The sequence below is a fragment of the Myotis davidii genome, unplaced genomic scaffold, assembly GCF_000327345.1.
Source record: "Myotis davidii unplaced genomic scaffold, ASM32734v1 scaffold946, whole genome shotgun sequence".
NCBI lineage: Eukaryota > Metazoa > Chordata > Mammalia > Chiroptera > Vespertilionidae > Myotis > Myotis davidii.
The window spans coordinates 598,733-608,899 of NW_006297395.1; the positions used below are offsets into that span (position 1 = coordinate 598,733).

The 10,167-nt window shown below is 49.0% G+C and overlaps 1 protein-coding gene across 9 annotated transcripts in view; it reads left to right on the forward strand.

The window, feature by feature from the left end:
• Positions 1-10,167, forward strand: part of ARNTL (aryl hydrocarbon receptor nuclear translocator like) — a 72,861-nt gene that overhangs the window by 23,761 nt on the left and 38,933 nt on the right. The window contains exon 2 of one of the 9 annotated variants that reach the window (XM_015570108.1): positions 5,908-5,910. The exons of the other annotated variants lie outside the window; for them this stretch is intronic. The gene's annotated coding sequence lies outside the window, so the exon portion shown is untranslated. The remainder of the gene's footprint in view (positions 1-5,907; positions 5,911-10,167) is intronic. 9 annotated transcript variants of the gene reach the window in all.

The following is a 10,167-nucleotide window of genomic DNA, read 5'->3' on the forward strand; positions in this document are numbered from 1 at the left end:
GACTTCATCCGGCTTCCTGTGCTCAGGCCTCTGCGCTTCCTGGTCGGAGCACTGACCACAGGTTGACTGAGCCAAGAGGGTCAAGAAGCTAGGGTTGAACCGTCTTTCTCTTTGTCGGTTGCTTTTCAGATAGCATGCATCCCAGTTACTGTTTCCTAGAGTGAGGGACCTGATTCCAGACCTGTGGTCCCAGAGATCTAGAGGGAGAGCTGCTGGAAGCAATAGAAAAAGGACTGGATAGAATCCAGTTCTATCATTACCAAAAGTGGGTCCCTGAGCAGTAACCTTATTTCCCCAAAATGTAGTGTCTCTATCTGAAAATTGGGGATGGTAATAGAACTAATACCTAAGGTTGATAGGAGCATTAGATAAGATCCTGTATGGGCATAACAAAAGGTACCTAGCACACTGTCTAGCAATTCATAAACATAAATATTAGAACACCATTTTTCTCCACTATCCACTCTTTCTGCTTTTCTAGTCCTGACTGCTGTTGATTTTCTATATGGCTTTGTGTAAATATCTTAACCTCTCTTTGTCCTTTCTCTTTTTGTAGTAAAGAAAGTTGAACCACACTAGGGGTTCTAAATGAGTACATAGTGCCCCCTCTAGGAAATCTGAGGAATGTGTGGGGTGATTGGCTGTCACAATGGCAATAGGGCTTTCACTGGGGTGAGGGGGACACCAGGGATGCTGCTAGTCGTAACATGTGGGGTCGGGAAAAGGATTGTCCTACATGACTTCTTCAAGTTCACTGGGCATTTATGTAGATGTAATCCTATATAATAAAAGGCTAATTTGCCAATAGACCGAATAGCGGAACAACCAAACAACCAAACAGCCAGTCACTATGACGTGCGCTGACCACCAGGGGGCACGTGCGGAACATGGCAGGCATTGGCAGCCGGCAGCAGAGCCCGGAACATGGCAGGCATTGGCTACGGTGGGATGGTGGAGCAGGTGAGCTGGGGTGCCAGACCAAGTGGGGCACCGGTTGCGTCATTGGGGCGAGCCTCTGGTGGTTACTGAAAATTATTTGCTCCCGCGCACAGCAGTCCCGCCTGGCGCTTGCACCTGCTGGCGGCATCGGCTTCACTCATACCCACTGCCTGTGCCGGAACCACCGCTCTCACCCACTGCCAGTGCCTGGTGCTGGCCCCAATCACTTGGCACTGTCATTGGCTTCTCCACCTCCCCCTACTCCTGAGAGGCTATCTGGGCCGGCAGCCACTTCTCACACCCACCGCTGGTGCCGGCCCTCCTCGCACCCACTGCTGGTGCCCAGTATCGGTCCCAATTGCTCAGTGCCGTCAGTGGGTGCGAGCAGCAGCTGCCGGCCCTGATAGCCCCTGAGGGCTTCTCCACACTCCCCCCTTCCCCCACTCCTGAGGGGCAATCGGGGCAGCAGTCATCGCACCCACTGATGGCGCTGGCCCCAGTAGCTCCGCGTCAGTGGGTGTGAGCGGTGGCAGTGGGAGCAGGCTACCAGCAGACTGGGGATGGGGGGGGCAGTGGGAGGGGCTGGGCAGGGGCCTGGAGGATGGGCCAAGACCCACCCCTGTGCCCACTGCAGCCTCATGGCCCACGGTTCCTTTCAAGATGCACGAATTCATGTACTGGGCCCCTAGTGTTGTTTATAATTTTCTGAGCCTGGAATCTGACTCTATTTTCACACATGAACACAAGTAATTTTAATATACAGTAAGTCCTCACTTAACATCATTGATAGCTTCTTGGAAACTGTGACTCTAAGCAAAACAATGTATGACAAAACCGATTTTGCCATAGGCTGTGACAGAAATAAGAGTTAAGTTCCTAAAGCAGATTTCTGGTCACAAAACATCACCAAGATTTTAAATAAAGGCCCAAAACACTTCTAATATTAAACATTGAAATAAATGTGAGCTGTACATACATTTAAGAAATATTAGTAAAAACAAGTAAGATAATTATTTTCCAGCCTGCTTGTTCCAGTTCAGGGTCACCGGTGGCTAGAGCCTATCCCCGAAGCTCAGAGCACAAAGCAGGACCCAGCCCTGGACAAGACACCCTTCCACCCACACTCACGCAGACTGGGACACTGTAGACATGCCAATGCATCTGACATGCACATCTTTGGGATATGGGAGGAAACCCGAGTACCAGGGAAAATTCATGCAGACATGGGAGACCATGCACACTCCATGCAGACAGCAAACCTAGCCAGAAGTCAGTTTTGTTTTTCTCATCAACATTGTAACAAAATGACATTGAATAAAATGATGTTATCCAAGGAATTTTCAAGGAACACAACCACCATTTATTTATATGAGGTTTACTTTTTTTTTAAGTATTACATATGTCTCCTTTTTCCCTCATTGACCTCTCCCCAGCCACTCTCACCCCCCCCATATGTCCTTACACCCATAGTGTATGTGTCCGTTGGTTATGTTTATATGCATACATACATACAAGTCCTTTGGTTGGTCTCTTACCCCTCACAACTCTCCCCTGCCTTCCCTCTGAGGTTTGAGAGGTTTACTTTTTGTTATAAATAGGTATAAGCATCTTTCATTATCTTCTAGGGTTGTCATGCACAACATTGCTTATTGACATATGTATTATCGTATTCTAACTAACATTATTTTCTTTCTTCTTTGTATTACAGTTAAGTTATTATGTTTGATTGTTTTTGAAGTTATAAGTGTTGGTAGGTTATATTATTTACAAATTTCATATCAAGAGAGTAAAAGGAATGTTAAAAATATATGTATTGGATCTTTGAAAGTATAAGAAAGGGAGTATGTGTGTGTGTTTGTAATAGCTTATAAATAAGGTGGAGAAACCTTAGTAGAGATTTGAAATGAAAAGAAGGGTTTTTATTTCTCTTAGATTTGTGATGGAAATCAGAATTCTTACCTGCATCCATTCTCAGAGAAATAAGGTGTTTTGATGTTTCTCCTCTTTTTGAAAATACATATCTTAAAGAGTCTGAAACAATTATTATCATCTGTTTTTTCACCCCTCCCACCTGTACATATATTTTTAATGTTCATGTTTAGGTTTTAGAGAAAGGAAAACCAGCCAGGCTCCCTGCTCTTTACCAAGTTTGTTTTGGTGCTTTGTGGCCTCTGCCTGCACAAACTTTATGAATTCCCTCTTCATATTTTTGACTTATGTTTCCACTGAGGTATTTATCTTTTTATTGATTTATAGGAGGTTTATTTTTTTATTTTAATTAATTTAATTCAGAAAGAATAATATCCCTTAACCTGCTCTGGAGTTCAACAGACCTGGGCCTGAATCCTGGCTTTCTCACCCGGGAGCTGAGGAATTCCAGGCCGGTTGCTTGACCTCTTTGAGAATGAGTTACTCCTTCTTGGACAACAAAATGAAACAAGAATGACTGGCACAAAGTAAAATCCTAATGTGTAGTTTCTGCTGCCACTGTTTTTGCCTTGTTATTTTTATTGTGATTCCTGCAACGAATATTCTTTCAAAAAAGTATCTGGAGCTCTGACACCCATGCTTTCTCAGATCCTTAGACATGGAACACTTGCTGTAACCAAAGCTCAGGAAAACGAAACTGAAATCACCGAAACATTTTTCTTATGCCTGCTGTAGGAAAGAGGCAGATGAAAGAAAACAAGCTGATTTTGTTTCAGTTAAGGAGGAACTGGCAGGGTTATTCCTGGGGTCAGGGCACACTCAGATGAACATCTTAGGTCTGGGGCCCAGCTGGACAGTCTCGAGACTGGTCACAAGATCAAATCGTCTTTTACAAGCTGTGCTTGCCCGGGCAGGCAAATGGGCAAGTGTATGTCAGAAAGTAATTCAGAGTCGAAACAGAAAGGATCACCTGGTTAACTGTGAGTTAACCAGTTAAACACTTGCCATTCCCCCAGAGTTTTGGTTGGTTGGTGTCCTTGTTACCAGTTTTGGCATTTTTGCAGTGTAGGTGGGAGGTGGATGGGCACAAGCCTGCCTTGCCCTCTTTCTCCTACTTGGGACAGAGCTTTTGCTTTTGCTTTTCTTTGCTAAGTCACTGAAGCAGCAAAGCCTGTGTGGAGTCCCAGCTTTGGAGGTGGGCACATCTAGGTTCAGTCCCTCTCCCCTACCTCCCAGCTGTGTGATCTTGGACAAGTTGCTGCACCTTTCTGAGTCTCAGTGCCATCTCCTCCAGGATGTTGATAACAATGCCTTCTCCAAAGAGTCATTGTGAGGGCCAAATGGGCTGTGTGAGGGCCAGCACCACCCTTGGCACATTTGGAGCTCAGTAAATGGGAGGTAGTGTCCGCTCCAGAAAGGTGGGTGCAGGGGGACTGTAGCCGTGTGGTCTGTGATGCAGCCTAGATGTCCACAGGCTCCTCTCACTTGAGCCATTTCCCCAAACCAATGGCTCCTGTCCCTGCTGGGTGGACTCCTCCAGCTGTCACGCAGGGCGCACTGCCTGGCAAGTCCACTCAAGCTGTCTTTTCTCCCCTGTCTGCCGGCCCCTTGCTGTTCACAGACTGGCTGTCGCCCCTCACGTCAGAAAAATACAGTCAGGAAATCCCGTTGGCTGTTCCTTCAGAGTATACTAAGAATCAACAACTTCTCACCACCCCACCATGGCCACTCAGCCTGGACTCCTCTTATACCTCATTGCCGTCAATCAGCACAGCCTGCCTGAAAATATACTACCTAGTATTCAACCGCTTCTCACCACCTCCACTCCTAAGACCACAGCTGAGCTGTAGCATCTTTTCCCAGGCTATGCTAGTTGTGTCCTTACTGCTCTTCCTGTGCTACCTTTACTGTTCCCCCATATACACACACACCTGCAAACCACCATGCAACATAAACATATAGGCCCCAACACATGCACATGGTCCCTCCTCCCCTGGTCATACAAGGTCCCCATTTAAGAAACCTCCTTCCCCACAGCCTCTTCTCAGCACTCAAGCCAGATTTAAAACCCAAGCCGGCCATGGGTTGGTTGGGTGTTGTCCTGTGCACAGAAAGTTCACAGGTTTGATTCCTAGTCAGGGCACATGCTCTGGTTGGGGAGTGTGCAGGAAGCAGCCGGTTGATGTTTCTCTCTTTCCCCCTCTCCCTTCCTCTCTCTCTCAAAAGCAATAAAAATTTAAAGAAGAAAAACCCAAGCAGGATCAGTGCTGATCGTCTAACACTGTTGGCTCACCACAGCCCTTTGATGGGCTCTTCTCTCCGGAACGCTCCTTCCTCGACCCCTCACCTCCTCACGTTTAGTCGACTTTCCTCTCCAGTGCGCTTCCTGCCCTGTCTGACTTTCCTCCCAGCACTTGCCACTTCCCAGCATTATTTACTCATTTATCTTTGCTCACCCTCCTCACCAGAATGTGTGAGCACGGGAATCTGTCTCCCCCACTTCACACCCCCAGCACTGCCGTGGAGAACAATGCCTGGCACTTGGATGCCCTCAAAATATGTGTTGAAAGATTAATGAATGCTTGTAGGCAAGCCTACTAACAGTGTCTTCTTTATTACAAAATTGTCTTGAATGTAAGTTTGCTACATACAATTTGTGGTGGTAATTTAGAAAATACCTGGCATGTATGGGTGCTCAATAAGTTGTGTTGGATGGATTGCTTTAGGGTGTTGGGGTCATGGTAGTCATCTGAGGCCTTCTTACCTCTCAGCCAAAACCTATGTGGATGGGACATAGGAGGATGCCCACCTCCCAGTGCCCCCAGTACCTCTTAACCAGGGGTCACTGTTTCACTCCAAAGCCCCGGGTGCATCTCCTTGGGCAACTCCATAATTCTGTTATTATCACCCACTGGCTTAACATTCTCATCCTGTTTCCAGCTTTCTGTAGGAGGGGCTATGTCTTTTTAGTTTTATTGACCACAAAATGAAGAGATTGGATTTTTAAAATACCACTTATACTCTGGCTGGGTGGCTCAGTTGGTTGGAGCATCGTCCTATATACCAAGAGGTTGTAGGTTCAATTTCCAGTCAGGGCACATAACTAGGTTGCAGGTTCCCTGGTCGGGGCACATATAGGAAGCACCCCACTCAATGTTTCTCTCTCACATTGATGTTTCTCTCCCTTCCTTTCTCTGTAAAATCACTGAAAACATATACTCAGGTGAGGATTAAAAAACAATAATTTAAAAAATAAATATTGAGCTCCTTTAGTCTGTGAGGAAACTGCAACTCCCAGAGGTCATGGAACTGGCCCAGAACACAGGGCTAGTAAGTGGTGGAACTGGGACTTGAACTCAGGCTTCTGGCTCCAGAGGCTCTGTACTGACCACTCCCACCTGCCCCTCGCTGGGGGAGAATCCCAGCCCTTCCTCTGCTGCTTGTGGAGATGGCAGGGAGGGCACAGGCCTGGTCGGCAGGCTCTGAATAAGGGCCTGTAGTGTGGCCTCACCCTCCAGGCTCTGCCGCTGTGCACCCCTTGCCCCCGCACCCCGGCCTGGCCGTCCACAGGGCCCACCCTGCGTCACAGTTGGCCCACTCTCTACGATGATGCAAGGTGAAGGCCACTCCATATAAGATCCCTTGGTACCCCTTTTCTCCACTGCCTAATGTTCTCCCCATTTTCTGTCCTCTCAACCTTCCCCCATCTCAGAAAGGCCTCTCTCTTTGTCTCTGAGTCTCTTCTCAGCCCTCCTTGGGCCCACCCCCTGTGCTTGTCCCAGCTGCCCCAGCTGCAGCCCAGCCAGAAGCACAGAGAGCCTTTGGGGCCACCCCCTCTTCACTGGGCTCTCCCTCACCTAGCACCTTTCCCTCAGTCCGCAGGCTGACGCTCTATCCATTGAGCCAAACCGGTTTTGGCAAGCACCTTTCCCTTTCCCACCAAGTAACAGTGGTGCACACTCCTTTCGTTTCCTTTAGAACAAGATGCAGATGTTTCCCAGAACTTGCTTCAACTTCAGGTAGTAAGTTTTTTGATGAAAAGAGTGTTCTTCCCCTGAGTTTTTAGGACCAGGCTTATGCTCCCGGGCTGCCTAGTCTTTGCAGAGAAAGCTCGGCTCTCAGGGTTCCCCATTTCTGACAAAACCCCTTTCCCGGGCCCTGCGGCAAGCGTTCAAACACCCCCCCCCGCACACACACTCATACTCTGTAGCATTTTTAAAAAGAAGAAAGGAAGTCAGGAGCGAAGGCTATACATGCCCACAGCTAGGAGAGATAAGGCACACCTTCCTCAAAACACTTGACTGCCACCTACTGGAGGTGTGTCATAATGGCTCCACAAAGCTCTGCCACTGAAAGGCAAAGGCACATGGTGGAGTCAGGTGCTGCTCACACAGCTGTGGGCATGGCCCTGCCTGTTGCAGGGGTCTTGCCATCATGTCTTTACTTAAACACTGTCTCTCCAGCCAGATAGAAGGAATCTTGAACATAAGGACTGCTGCTTCCTCTCTGTGTCCCCAGTGCCCTGGCTTCCACCGGGGGCTAGAGAAATGCTTGTCGAATAATCCTGGTGCAAACCTCTAGGCCAAGCATGTCAAACTCAAAGGCTAACATGGACCAAATAAACGAGTCATGTGACCCGAAGCCCTTGAATTTGACATGCTTGCTCTAGGGCTCAAGGCACCTAGTCTCACTGGGTGAATGTTCTCTAAATCTCTCTGTGGCAAAGGCAACCAAACTCCCCACAGGCTGTCAGAGTAAGCAGGGTCCGGGGGACTTGCAGAGGGGACAGGGCCCCTTCAGCTCAAACGCCACCACCATCTGAACAGACCTGAGCAAGTCCATGTTCATCCCCTCAGTAACCCTGGGGTCTGGGATGCTGTGGGGAAGAAGGTTAATTAGCACATAGCTACCAGGCAAGGTAATCAAAGATGTTGATTAACTCTCGCCCATTTTTCCCTAAGCTGTGTCCATTTATTGCTCCAGTGACATCCTGGGGCTTCACAAAGTGGTCTTAACAGAACTCTATTCAGCGAGAGGGCGGGATAGGCTTTCCCTGGGGTCCCATTTTTAAAGGGGGAAGACCTGTGTTCTTTCTCGAAGCATGTTTCCCCAGAGCCATTCTGCACAGCATTGCTCAGGTCCCATGGAGACCCTCCCTGCAGATACGCCTCCTGGCTCATCCTGTTCCAGTGGACTAGCTGATACACGCCCCAACCTGGCGGAAGACCCAGGGGTCCCTTTCTGTCCTCTTTGCCAGGAAGCCCAGAGACAGCTTATGTGCTCGGTTTCTGGACCAGGATTGCTCCCTCTTAGCATTTCCCCTCATTCTGTCCCCAGGAGTGCTTGGTTGGGGGTCTCGTCGTTACATTGCAGGGGTGGTTTTGGAGGCAGCACTAGCAGCAGGGTGGTGGTTAGAACCAAAGCCAGACACACCTCAGCTCAGTCCTCATTGGCCAGCTTGCCATCTGAAGATGACTTGGACCCTTCAATCTGTAGTCCCTTCCCTGGAATATTGGGTTAATAATCACAGTTAATGGGCAGGTTATCGTGAAGATGGAACTAGGCCAGCCGTGGGCAAACTACGGCCCGCGGGCCGGATCCGGCCCATTCGGCTGTTCTATCCGGCCCACGGAGCCGAAAGAGCGGAGGGTTCTCTTGCTCTCCCCTCCGCACCTTCACCAGCAGCAGTGTTAACATGTATTAGTTCACACAAACACTCCATCCATGCTTTTGTTCCGGCCCTCCGGTCCAGTTTAAGAACCCATTGTGGCCCTCGAGTCAAAAAGTTTGCCCACCCCTGCTCTAGGCAGTTCCCTTTGGCTGTTCCCCTTGGTTCCTCCCATGTCGGCTGGGTCTGTGGCTCCAGGATCTTGCTCTGTATTTCCTTCCTCCTGCCTGTGTCGGGCAGCTTAGGAAGAGTGATACAGCAATAAGAACCAGATGACCAACCATCCTGGTTCATCTGGGACAGAGGGGTTTCCTGGGATGCAGGACTTTTAGTGCTAAAATGGGGAGGTCCCAGGCAAAACAGAAGACTTGGTCACCCTAGTAATAGCCAACCTCAGCATCTCAATGGCTTAACAGTAGCAAAGCTGATTTCTTCCTCATGTTTTTGTCCATCCAGAACATGAGCTAGTCAGAAAACCACTGGTCTTGGCACAAAGAAACATGTGCCAAAGGTTCTGTTCCAAACTGGCGGCTGTCCTGTCCATCTTATCTTCAGTCAAGTCCAGTCACAAGGCCGGGCCTGATACCCAGGCGGCCTGCAGACACTCCCCACAGGGAGGGAAGCTGATAGTTAGAACCTTAATAGAGCCTGCAGGTGCCCTTTCTCTCCTTGCAGCATTCTGGGGTGCTGGGGAGCAGAGAGACCCCTGCTGTGGGACTGGTGGTCTTGCATATGGCCATCTTCCTGTATACAGTCTGTGTGGGTTTCTTAAGGGGCACTGGGCCTTGCCCACTCTGCTCAGAGGAGCATCTGTGTCTCCCTCTGGAGTGGTTGATACCCTCATCCTTCTCAGCTGCAGGCTTCTCTGCAGGAGCGCCTGAGCAGTGACCCCTCCTTCCAGCCTCCTGACTTCCTTGTGGAGCCTCTGAGAGTCTCCTCCCTGTGCTCTGAGGAGCTCAAGGTACTGCGGTGGGACTGAGGGTGCTGAGTTCCTCCCAGGCACGCTGCACAAGTCCCTTTGTGCCTCACTTGTTCTGGCTGGCCAGTGAGCCTCCCCCACCTCTGGATTCTCTAACTCAGAAGTGGGCGCACATGTGGCCCTGACTCCAGGGCAGGCTCTCCCCAAAGCATTCTTGCCATGTGCCACTTGGTTGGCAGCACCAGAGCTGGCCCTGCCCCTCTAGCAAGGGCCCCTCTCACAGTACCTCTGTCCTTGGGAGCCCCCTCCCTGGAGTCAAGACTCTTTTTAAAGTAGGTAGCACAGAAAGAGGGTGTGGTCTTTCTTTTGTTGTATCGTTTATTGTCTTACATCTAAGAATACTTTCTCAGAGAGAAGACAGTTTTCCAAAAATAATTGTTAAGTATCACCGCTGATTTAGTTTCCTTACTTTGTCCAAACATATAAGAAAGGCCAAAAGGCCTTTGTTTTGCAAAATATAGTGCCAAAATCCATGTTACCATTTGTTATTTCTATAAAGTAAATTTGAGTATTGGAAACATTTATCAGAATAAGAAATTTCACATGGCTTTTGGTACCTAGAACCTTCATTTAAGTTTCGGGGGTGGGGAGTGAGGGGTGGTACTGGGAGACACCTAACAACAGGGGTCCTCAAACTACGGCCTGCGGGCCA